Source organism: Callorhinchus milii, unplaced genomic scaffold (assembly GCF_018977255.1).
Source record: "Callorhinchus milii isolate IMCB2004 unplaced genomic scaffold, IMCB_Cmil_1.0 Scaffold2, whole genome shotgun sequence".
NCBI lineage: Eukaryota > Metazoa > Chordata > Chondrichthyes > Chimaeriformes > Callorhinchidae > Callorhinchus > Callorhinchus milii.
The window spans coordinates 28,889,700-28,902,345 of NW_024704743.1; the positions used below are offsets into that span (position 1 = coordinate 28,889,700).

General features: G+C 43.0%; 1 protein-coding gene across 1 annotated transcript in view; it reads right to left on the reverse strand.

Moving 5' to 3' along the window:
* The window catches only part of exoc2 (exocyst complex component 2), a 165,644-nt gene extending 157,195 nt beyond the window's left edge, over positions 1 to 8,449 (reverse strand). Inside the window, exon 1 of the mRNA XM_007889614.2 lies at positions 8,387 to 8,449. The gene's annotated coding sequence lies outside the window, so the exon portion shown is untranslated. The remainder of the gene's footprint in view (positions 1 to 8,386) is intronic.
* Positions 8,450 to 12,646: the final 4,197 nt, after the last annotated feature.

Here is a 12,646-nt window from a genome sequence, read left to right on the forward strand (position 1 = left end):
AATCATCCAGATTTTCTGCTCCCGATTACGAAAGTTCCAGTGGAAGTCAATCCTACTGAAGAATTCAACAGAATAATTACTGATTGCAAGGAACACAGAAAATCGGCCATTCACTTTGACTGTTTGTGGGACATTGCTGTGTTACACATTGCTTGTCACCTTCACCTGCAAATAGTCATAACGCAAAACCCAAATGTTTCGACATAACGCGCTATATCAAATCGAAGGATTATTTAACAAGCAATGACAGCAACCTTAGCCTGAGAGCAGTTTAACTTTCTCTGTATCATGATGTGCTTATTGCAACAATAGAATTCTAGGATAAATCATGATATCCTAATATTATTTTGTACATACTAAATTAGAGACATATAATACTATCCCAGAATTAAAAAAATATATGTAATCCCATGATTGAATTATAAATATACAAAGTGCTATCACTACATTCCATGGTAAAATCCAGTGAAGCATTTCGAGACGTCTTGACCACATAAGGCATTATATCGAGTGAAAAGATTATTTTTATTATTATTATATCTTCATCAGCAGTAGGACAAAAAATTATAACGATAGAGCTGAACAATCCTTTTTTATAAAGCAAATACAGTGATTTAAAATCAGTTAATTGTTAGGGTAAATTATAGACTCAGTAAATACCAGCATATCTAGCAGCTGCATTTTGCACCTATAAAGCCAACTCATTTTGAATCCACATTCCTGACAAAAATGTGACAAGTCACAGTGACCACCATAAAATCACACCTTCACGGCTAGGGCTATGGGAAAAATAGAAACATAACTTTTCTTTTCATATGCGATCAAAAAAGCTGTGGCCTAGAGCAAGATTTGTGAGTAGCCCTAATTTCACTGTTATTTTATCCTGTTACAGGCCACACATATAGTGTAAGTGACACATCATTTAACAGGAAGAACGCAAATTGAATCCGACTAGGTTACATACTCTTAACTGTCTGAGAAACTCTGCCAAACATGGATAGAACACACAACGTAACTGACAATAAAAACAGTTTTTAAAGTTAATAAAAAATTCTAGGAAACGATAGTCCAATTCTTCTAAAGACGTTGTAGGTTTGAAAAAGACAAAAAAATCGGGTTTGAGTTTTGCATCAGACTAAAAACTAACTCTGAGCTAATCAGGTTTCTAAACAGACCAGATGTTCCCGATTATTATTAAGATTGTTTTTGAAATTGTAAGTATAGGTCACGGACCTGGAAACCAAAAGCTCAATGAGGAATTCTCACAGCGGCTATAAAACACATAAGAAACAGCAGGTACGCCAACAAAGCTATAAGCTGGATATATGTTCGTTTAGCAACTAGATTAGCAGGGAATCTGTGTATGACACAGTAGTTTCAGTGGCTGAGAACCAGATCTGGTCGAGCATTGTGAGATGGAACCTACTCCTCAACTAATAGCAGAACCCACCAAAGACACGCAACCCTCTGGTAAACTGTCTCATCGTTCTTCCTTAGACTGTAAAATGTCTACCTCATGCGAGTGAAGGAGAAACTACAGATCAAGCTCTCAAAAGGTTCACTCCACTTAATTCAAAGGCAAGTGAAATTGGTACTGTCCAAAGCATTTCACCCATCTGGAAGTGGAGAAAGAAGTGGGAACAAAATGGAGGCGGTAGGAATAATGAGATACACACGTGTAAAATCTCATACATAAATTACAACTCCAATGCAGGTTTTATGATCTACAAAGCAAAATTTTAATCTTTTAATGATCAGCACAAAATTCACAGTGAGGCTTTATACACGTGTGATTAATACTCGTAATTTTTTTGTAACGACAAACAAACACTCCAGGACCATCCGAGTTACCCAGTTACAGCAACTGAATGGTCACTATCCCAAACCAACACAATTGCTACAAAACAGAAGTCGCTGGGAACACTCAGCGGGTCAGGCATCATCTATGTACAATTGCTAATTTGGTTGAATGCTTTCCCCTCCATTACTCAACACAAGATAGAAATTATAGAAATGCATTCAGTGTCAAACAATAAAGGTTTTGTACCACATGGTAACCCAGCACACTGAAATGTTGTCAGATCACTGAAAGTTCTCATTTGGCTTCACTGTGTGATGGATTGGTCATTTTTTTTAATGAAATCACAAGACAAAATTTCTCCATTGTGTGATTTATAATAATAATCCTTGCATTTGATATAGCGCTTTTCACGTCTTCTCGACGTCTCAAAGCGCTTCACAGAATATACTGTAAAGTGAATTGACTGTATATTTGTGGGTGAAACGAGACAGCCAATTGCGCACAGCAATGTCCCACAAACAGTCATGGATTGAAAATGACCAATTTATTATTGGTTTTTGTTTTGGAGGGATTATTATTAGGCTCTGTGTGGAGTAAGGAAACTTGCCCAAGATTTCGCCCTGCTTACACAACATACACAGAAAAAAGGAAGTTATGCATTCGACCAGCAAACTGCCCACATTACATTGAGAATGATTACACCGATAGAGAAACATAGCAGCACCCCACTGCAGAGATTTGAAGCAATGTCAACAGGATTTATGTCACATATAAAAATATGAAAAACATTTGAACATGGAATATTGAATTGGGGCAAGTGGGTTAGAATTTAAAAATAAAATTCTGTGTTTCAAATAAGATATTGTTAACATCAGCATTCTTGGTGTAGAAAATTATACTATGCTACGTAGAATTACATAGACTTTACAATCCGGAAACGGGCCATTTGTCCCAGTGTCCATACTCCACATGAGCCTCCACCACTCTCAGTCCTCTCTATTCCCTGCTCCCTACTCTATGCATCAAGTTTCCTATTATGTACATTCATTCTTTTTATTTCAGCTGCATCGACAGCAAGTTCCACATTCTCAGCACACACTGCGTAAAGATATTCATTCTAAACTCCCTTTTAGATCTGCTGCTGTCTATCTTGCATTTATGTCCCTCGTTTTGGACTCACCAACACATAAAATCCAAATAATAAATGTAAAATCCAATAATACTGTTATATTTTAAACAATTGGCTGCCGCGTTTCTCCCACAAAACACACAGTAAATCACTTTACAGTATATTCTACGAACTGCTTTGAGACAACTCAAAGACATGATAAGGAGCTATATCAATTGCAATTATTGTTATACTAAGCCACACCATCATAGAAGGAAATAATAGTCTTGTAGAACCTTTTTTTGGAAAGAAGAAAAGCTAATGAATTCACATGTGATTTAATAATGTGTTCCAACAAAACTTTAACTTTTAAAAAAAAGACAATACAGTAGTCCTTCAAGTGCCTCCTTAAAAAGACCTCCTTCAAAGGCATGCCATGCAATAGACTGCTTTAAATTGTCGACTTAATCTTTGCCCTACACAGAAAATGCTTCCATAAAGAAATATTGAAAATCTGTATCTCATTTCTTGAATAAAAATATACAGGTAAAATTATATCCTAGATCTAATAGTGCAACGCACCAGAATCTCCCATTTAAACACGGATTCCACTTTTACTGTCATGTGGGTGGCTTCAGTTTATCCCACTTCTTCAAGATTTTACCGAAGTTTAATAAAACTAAACTAACAAAAGGAGTAAAAAATATTATTAGTTACCAACAAAATCTTTTTCACTTTGTGTGATCCTACTACACACTGAGTATATCAATTATCTAATCTTCTCTCTATCCACGCGCACACAATTTGCAGCCTTGACAGTGGATCCTCCAGAGATGCAGTGAGTCTGTCACTGCTAACCACTCCAAGACTCTACCCACTGTGTAAATGCAAGTTGTTGTTAAGTGAACATAGTTCAGAAAAAGGTTGTGGAAAGGGTCATCAGAATATGCTCTGAGGATATAACACTTCAAGAATGGCCTCATCATTTTCTGTTACTCCTACAGGATACCACAGTAGAGATTTGGTTATTCACACTAATTGGAACCAGAACCTTTGCGGAAAAAAATGGTGGATAATAAATAGGTCTTTGTGCGGGGACGTTCAGATTGTCACACAAAATATAATCTGAAAACCCCGGAAGCCCCTCAAGTACAGCGGGGGCTTGCGGCCATTTGCACCTGCTCCCTGAACTTCCATCCTGGAATCCCTCCAACTCCTTCCCTTTTTTTTTAAAAAAAGACATCTCAAAATGTAACTCTTTGTCCACATTTTCCCTTCCCCCCGTCTCCGACCTTCAGCTCAGATACCAATCGGGTGAAGCATATGAGACGTCCTCCCGACGTGAAAGGCGCTATACAAATGTGTATTGTGTATACTTTGGCCATCAATAGTTTCGGAATCATTTAATAGCTAGAATAATAATAATAATCCTTGCATTTGATATAGCGCTTTTCACATCTTCTCGACGTCTCAAAGCGCTTCACAGAATAGACTGTAAAGTGAATTGACCGTATATTTATCCGGGATTGGTGCAGTCACCTGCAAGCTATTTGGAAACATTTTCTCTGTTGACACCCTCACATCCTTTTACGTTTTTTTAAGTTCTCCACAAAATTTTCCATAGTTGACTCCTGCGCCTGCTCTGATTTCAAGCTTTCCTCACTCTCAGCCACAACTTTTTCCATGAATGTAGCTGCCTCACTTCCTGTACCTACTCCCAAGCAATGGCTATAGAATACTTTATGCTTGATGTTTTTCCAGAATGCCAACAAGTAATTTTCCACATAAAAGGCGAGACTATTCAGCAGTTCCTTCCTATAGCGAGTTTCACATTTTATGCTACTCCCTGATAATAATATCCTTGCATTTGATAATATAATCAAATCCTGTTGATTGAATACTCAATTTGACAGCAAAAATATTTCAATAAACTGAACTATTCATAATAATCCTTGCACTTGATACAGCGCCTTATCCCGTCTTCGAGACGTCGCAAAGCCCTTCACAGAATATACTGTAAAGTGAACTGAATCTATGTTTTGTGGATGAAACACGGCAGCCAATAGGGCACAGTAGTGTCCCCAAAACAGTCGTGGACTGAGTGACCAAATTATTATTGTCTAATTTTTTTTAATGGGTTATTACCCCCAGAAAAGCAATCCGCCAATCGACTAATAACCGGGTTCCTACTTACTGCTAAGTAAATAGAGGTGTTTGGAGTAAGGAAACTTGCCGAAGAGTTCGCCCTGCCCAGGAATCGAACCCAGGTCCTCTTGCTTGTGAGGCAGGTGCACTACCCACTATGCCACAGGATTCCATATAACTGGACTAAACATAAGAGACTCTTCTCCGAGAGCTCAAGCTGTGCCGCTTCCGAGTGCACCGAAACCGGAAATGCTCTCCTCCGCCAATCAGACGGGTCCTCACTCGCCAACCAATCGATTATCAGTGATCTCTTTGGGGCGTGAGGCGAGGGGAGGGGAGGGGGGGAAGGAGAGGACACTGACGATGTTCGTGCTGTACTGTAGAACTGATTTGGGGCTATAATTTTATCCAGACTCAGATGAATTGTATTTATGCAAACTGTCACAGGGAAAATTATTCAATAAACCGAATTATTCGTATATCTGACATTCAATGCATTGAACTATCGTCTTAGATTATTCACCTATTTTTTTATATAGGAAAGTCAAAAAGCTTTTTTTTAAAAATAACACATGGGTAGCAGTTGCATATTTAAATGCCTTCGGATTTCCAGACTTGCCAGTTACAATCCAGCAGCATTTGAATATGTCAGCCATTCCTTATTGACTTAGTGGCTAGTTTATTATTGCCCCTTAGTTCACATACGCCTACATGTACTACCACCAATGTAGTTTACTGCATTCGGTGCTCACGATGTGGTCTCCTCTACATTGGGGAGACGAAACACAATTTGCCGAACACCTCCATTCTGTCCATAAGCACAAACCCGAGATTCCGCTTTTTTGCCACTTCAACTCTCTCTCCCACTCGCACTCTTATCTCTCCATCCACGGTCTCCTACGCTGTTCCAATGAACCACAGCGGAAGCTCGAGGAACTCATTTGCAACCCCCTTTGTTTTGCATCATTAACACCTCTCAAATCATCATCTACTGTTCTCTACCCCATTTTCTCCGTTGTCTTCCTTGTCCTGCCTCCCCCCCTCTCTGTTAGTCCTTGAAAGCCTCTCTCTCCCAACATGCCCCAGTTCTGACGAAGGGTCGTGGACTCACTTTCCTTTGTCCAGAGATGCTGCCTGACCTGCTGAGTGTTCCCGGCAACTTCTGTTTTTTTTCCGATTGCCTCTTGCCTGCCGTAAATATACAGGTTGGGAAACACTTCCAAAACAGCCACTTTCACTTGCATTGTAGTTGCTCCAGTGTCAGGTCTCATTCTATGCAGAATTTATCAAACCAGTTGCCTGGACAAAGGACACATCGACTTAGTTTTCTTCCAAAAACAACATGGCACTTCGGGAGCAGCCTGTGCTAACCATGGCTGTTATTCCCAGCAATTTATGGAAATGGCATGCCTTCTCCATCGTTATCAATCCCAAAATGGAAGATCCTAAAGCACAAAGTTGAAGGAACCATTGACAAAGAGAATTTTCAACTTGATGGAACATGGACTCTGACATTGCCTTTAGATGGGATGGTCCCATTTCTTCATTAAATTTCCACAGCTTTGCATTCAATTGTTTCATGTTAGAAATGGTTCAGAGACTCACATTAAAGTCTAAAGCAAGTTTGGTTGCTGTGTCACTATTCTGAAGCTTCCATATGAGGTTTTCATTTTTCTTATTAAAAATACTTGCATTTGATACAAAATGTCAAAATGCTTCAGTTAGTTTTGTAAATTTAACAACTGTAGTTGTAGATGAAATGGCAGCCGAATTGCAATGTTCCACAAACAATCCCCCAAACTAAAAAAATGGTCATTCACACGCAGGGCTGTTTATGGGACATTGCAGTCAAATTTCGCCCACAAATATACAGTCAATTCACTTTACAGTATATTCTGTGAAGCGCTTTGAGACATCTAGAAGACGTGAAAAGCGTTATATCAAATGCAAGGATTACTATTATTAAATTGGCTGTTACATTCTCACTTTCAAAACCCTCCACAGCCTTGCTCCTCCCTACCTCTGTGATCTCCTAACCTTCTACCAACATGTCCGTTCCCTCCGCTCAGGGGCTCTTGCCTGCTTCACATCCTCTGCCATGCCTGTCCCACCATTGGCAGGCGGGCCTTTCAGCCTCTCTGCAGTCCCTCTGCTTCAACCCTCCTTTGCCTCCTTCACGACCTGTCTCAAGACCCTCCTCTTCAACCGTGCCTTCGGTCACCCTCCTTCCCCTACCCGCCGCGCACTCCACCCCTCCGGATCCACACCACCAGCTCAGGTGCGGATCCCTGATTGTCCAACCGCCTTGGGGCATCGTCCTGACGTGAAAGGCGCTTTACAGATGCAATTTGTTGTTGTTGGTGACATCCCTAGTTCCAGCTCCGGGCCTGGTTCTATCCTGGTGCTATCCCAGGGTCCACTCTCTCTGGTTCCAATTGGATTGGCGGTCAGTCCTGATTCTCACTCAGCGCTTGGGGAATAAAGGATGAAACAACAACAGCTGACAGACTGCCTGACCGGGCCAAACACCATCCCCCACCCCCACACTGCCTGACCAGCCCACACAGCACCATCCCACCCCCACAATGCCTGACCAGCCCCCACACCCCCCACCCCCACACTGCCTGACCAGCCCCCACACCCCCCACCCCCACACTGCCTGACCAGCCCACACAGCACCATCCCCCCCCCCACACTGCCTGACAGCCCACACAGCACCACCCCCACACTGCCTGACCAGCCCACACAGCACAATCCCCCACCCCCACACTGCCTGACCAGCCACACAGCACCATCCCCCACCCCCACATTGCCTGACCAGCCCCCACACCCCCCACCCCCACACTGCCTGACCAGCCCACACAGCAACACCCCCCCCCACACTGCCTGACCAGCCCACACAACTCCACCCCCACACTGCCTGACCAGCCCCCACACTGCCTGACCAGCCCCCACACTGCCTGACCAGCCCCCACACTGCCTGACCAGCCCCCACACCCCCCACCCCCACATTGCCTGACCAGCCCCCACCCCCCCCCACACTGCCTGACCAGCCCCCCCACCCACCCACAGACACCCAGCACAGCTCCGGCCTCCCGCCGCTTCCTGCTCCTCACAGCACCGCACCGCCCCCGACGTTTCGTTCATGTTACAGAATCGACGTTTCCTTTCTGTTTTGGGGGGGGGGTTTGAAGCTGAAGCCGCCGCCGCTGCTGCTGCTGCGCCCCCACAGGAAAATCACAGCGGCCATAAGGACCGAGAGAGAGAGACCCAGAGAGAGGGAGAGGGAGGGAGGGCCGCGCCGGGGCCCCCGTGCACTTCGCTTCACTCACTTTGGCTGCTGTCAGTCGCTCCGTCCGCTCGCGGGGTCGACCTGACCCGTCACAACTACGTCACGCGGCGAACAACAACCGGGTCAGGGCGCGGTCACGTGACCGGGCGGGGCCGGGGCCGGGGGGGGCGGGGCTTGGCTGAAGCCGGGCCCGGGATCAGCTGGCGTGTCCCTAGCGTCACAATGCCGCAGGCCAGAGGGCGTCACCGACCTGACTCGCTCGCCTGTGACGTCGTGGCGTCGCGCCGCTCACCAGCACGTGTTCAAGGCTACACCTGAAGCGTGATTGATGCCGCGCGTCAAGTCCGCCCCTCCCCCCCCCCTCCCGCCCCCACCCAACCCCCCACCCACCGCTGGATGAGCGCAAACTCCCTTCAGCACAACGTCTGACCAGATGGCAGCCGCACGCGCCCCGTCAACGTCTCGACTCCCACGGCTCTCACCTCCTCCACCGACCCGACCCCCCCACCCCAACCCCCCCCCGCCCCCCACCCCCCCCCCCACCCCCCGCATCCGGTCCCTCACCAGCACCGCTTTCTTCCACCTCCGACGCATCGCCCGTCTCCGCCAATACCTCTCCCCAAGAGCCGCTGAAGCTCTGGTCCCCACGCCTTTGTCACCTCTGGGCCGGACTATTCTAACCGGTCTCCCATCCAACACCATCCATTAAAATCCAGATCATTCAAAACTCTGCCGCCCGTATTCTCGCCCGCGCCAAACTCCGCTCCCCGTTCACCCCAGTCCTTGCCAGACTGCACTGGCGGCCTATCCCAGAGAAGATCGATTTCAAGATCCTCACCCTTGTATTCGAGTCCCTGCACTCCTCTCTGACCTCTCTCCTCAAAACAGTACCCGTTGCCTTCGTTCCTCCGGGTCTGGCCTCCTCCGAGTGCTCCACTCCACCCTCGGCGGCCGTGCCTTCAGCCACTATGCCCCGAGGCTCTGGAACTCCCCTCCTCACTCCCTTCGTCTCGCTCCCTCTCTTCCTATTTTCAGGTCTCTGCTGAAGACCTTTCTTTCGACCGCATCTTTGGTCACCTTCCTCCCCCTCCCCTGGCTCGGCCCCGGGAACCGTTACTGTAAAGCGATCTGAGACCCCGTCCGGCATGGAGGGTGCTTTATTAATTCAAGTTGTTGTTGTCGCGGGGTGCATGGAATTCTCAGCTTGGTTTGGATACTCCTAAGCATAGTGATGGGCTTCCGCACGTGTCAGACATGCTGACAAAAAAAATTGATTCATTGATTTATTAATTGATTTAAACTTATGTATCGTTATACCCAAGTTTTACATATACAAATAATGTATAGTTCATAACATAATAATCTTCCTCGCTGTCCACCCCCAGGATGATAATTGCCTTAGGGTTAGGTTCAGAACATGATGGCGTGTCTGTTGAGCGATAAGAACATTGTTCTACTTTCCGTGAACATGCAGATACAGTTTGTATCTGAAACTGCTAACATCAACTATAACAAATTATATATATATAATTTTTTTATATATAAAAATATATAAATTATTTCATATTTTTTAAAAATATATGAAAAATAATTGCAGTTGGCTCACAAATTATACAGTCAATTCACTTCACAGTATGCTTTGTTAAGCACTTTGAGACGTCTCGAAGACATGATAAGGCGTTATATCAAATGCCAGGATTTTTCTTTTTCTTATTATATAGTGCCTTTCATATTGGGAGGACTTTCCAAGGCACTGGGCAGTTGATGGTTTGCACCTGAGGGTTGGGATCCAACAAGGGTGGGGGCCTGAGGCAGGTGTTTGCTTTGAATTATTTTATTAGACTAAGCGGGCTTTCATTTTTCTATAGGTGCCCTGCATTTATTTTCATCATGGTTGCTTTCACATGTTTGAAAGGCCTCTATCTACGTGCATTCTGATGATCCCTATATTTACTGTCTGGTGGTCATTAGAAAGGAAATGTAAATAACGATCGCGGTTTTCAATTAACTTTGAATCCCTGGGAAACAGTTGCCTTTCTAACAACCATGACATCTAGAAAAGGCATTTGGCCTTTCTTCTTTCAGTACCATGGCACATTTTATGGAAGGATGAATATTGTTGAGGAAATTCTTGAAACATTCCAAGTTATTTGGGTCACATTAGAAATATGCCATTCGCATGACTAAGCAAGAGTTTTAGCTTGGGGGGGGGGGTTAAATTGAATTCTCCTAAAATATTTCATACAGTAGAGGCAGCAATATATAACATTTAATACAAAAGCTGTATCTGTTAAGTATAATGCAGTATGCTACCAGTTTTCCAGATTGAGAGTCCTAAAGTTAAATAAACAACATTCGCTTTAAATGTATAATAAATTATAATACATTTTTTAGAATAGTTTGGTAGTAGTACATGAAATCAAAAATCATGTTGATTTTAATTGTTTTGAATGAATTTGGATTAAGTGTCCACCTGTTTCAAGAAATAACCTGAAGTCAAACATTTGATGACCACTTAACAGCATTTTCCCATTAATGAAGCATTGCGAATAAGCATTTGGTTGAGTTCAACTTGGGCTTTTAGCAGCATAAAACCTCATACCTTTTGATGAGAAATAAAAGGATTTTAGTTTTAAGCAATATAAATATCTTTGCCTTCAGATTTTTTTTCTTTCCGCAGAGACTTCCTTTTGACGGGTTCAAAGATTTGAAACTGTTTTGGGAAACTGCATAAGGCCATTACAGTGACGTGGGTGAAGACCACCCAGAAGTATAACAACAAATGAACACATAGAAATGTTCCAACTTAATTGTCCAAATCTGCACATTTACTTTATAATAGATAATGCAATCTCTTGAGGTCCTGTATTCCCCAATTATGACTGGTTAATAGGATAATTGTCCGATTGAGAGTTGATAAAACAATTGGCAATCTTTCCATCGCTCTGCAGATGATTGTAGTTAATCGGAATACTACTGGGGCTATTTGTGAATGTAAACATAATACCTATCCTAATTACTCTAGAGAGTTTGTTATTGCCTGAATACTAGGACAGTGATTAAACAATCTTTTGAGGACCTCATTGTGAATTACCATGTCTTGGAATCAATCAACACGTAAATTTATTACAAGCACTAACCCTTGTGACTCGAGCAATTACAGCGGCTGGTTAAGGCAACATTTCACACCAACTTGTCAACTTTGGAAATGTGGAAACTGAATTAAATATTTTATCCCTTTGTCCATTTTCCACAACATTTACTGCACTGCAACTTTCCCACCCATCATTTTCATTAACATGCAATGAAAAATGCTTGTCATGGTGGTCTCTGTTAACTGCATATTTGCAAGTTTTATTGTGAACTGTTTTTTGTTTTTTGTTTTGCAGAATTTGTGGCAACTACACCTCATCAATCAGAAATGAATAATATATGATCTAGGAAAATTAACTCAAAGTCTGAACAATATCTGGAACAATATAATAAGTCCTTACACTATAAAGATTGGATCTGTTTTTAAAACATTACACACCAAGATGATTGCCATAACGTTTCTAATGCAGTTTTGCAAAATTAGTTAAGGAAGAAATCCCATAGCAAATGCTGTTACTGCTTTGTTCCTTCAATGTTATTAACCCTGTTGTCTATTTCAAGTAATGTACCAATCAGCTCTGTTAAGCTGCCCTTTTGTGTGTTCAGGTTTCAAGTTCATTAGTTGTGCTCGGAAACCAACAAGGTTTTCAGTAGCAGGTGAGAACTGATTGATGTGCATGGACAGAACAAAACAGGACAAAACTTATGAAAGTGAACAATATGCAAAATTTGATAGACAAATAAAGGTGGAATATACAACACAGAATTACAATTGTATAGTGCCTTTCACGTCGGGAGGGATTCGGACCCGAGCTGGCAGTCGGGATCGGGGAGGGTATAGGGCAAGGAGGGTTGCCAAAGGCTTGGTCGAAGAGGTAGGTTTTGAGATGCAGAGGAAGTTAAGGAGTGATTTGATTGAGGTTTAAAATAAGGCAATTAATTGACAGATAGGATAGTGGACAATTCCCTTTCGTAGAGGAATCCATTACACAAGAGGGCATAGTTTTAAATATCAGAACTAAAATGGTTAGAACAGAGATCAGGAAGCATTTCTTCACACAGAGAATTGTGAAGATGTGAAATTCCGCCCAGGAAGCTGTAGAGGCGTAATAAATAAGGATGTTTAAAAGAAAATCAGATACATGGATAGAAGAGTATTAAGGAGAATTGATGATTGTTGGGATCAGCCAGTTATCTGACACATACA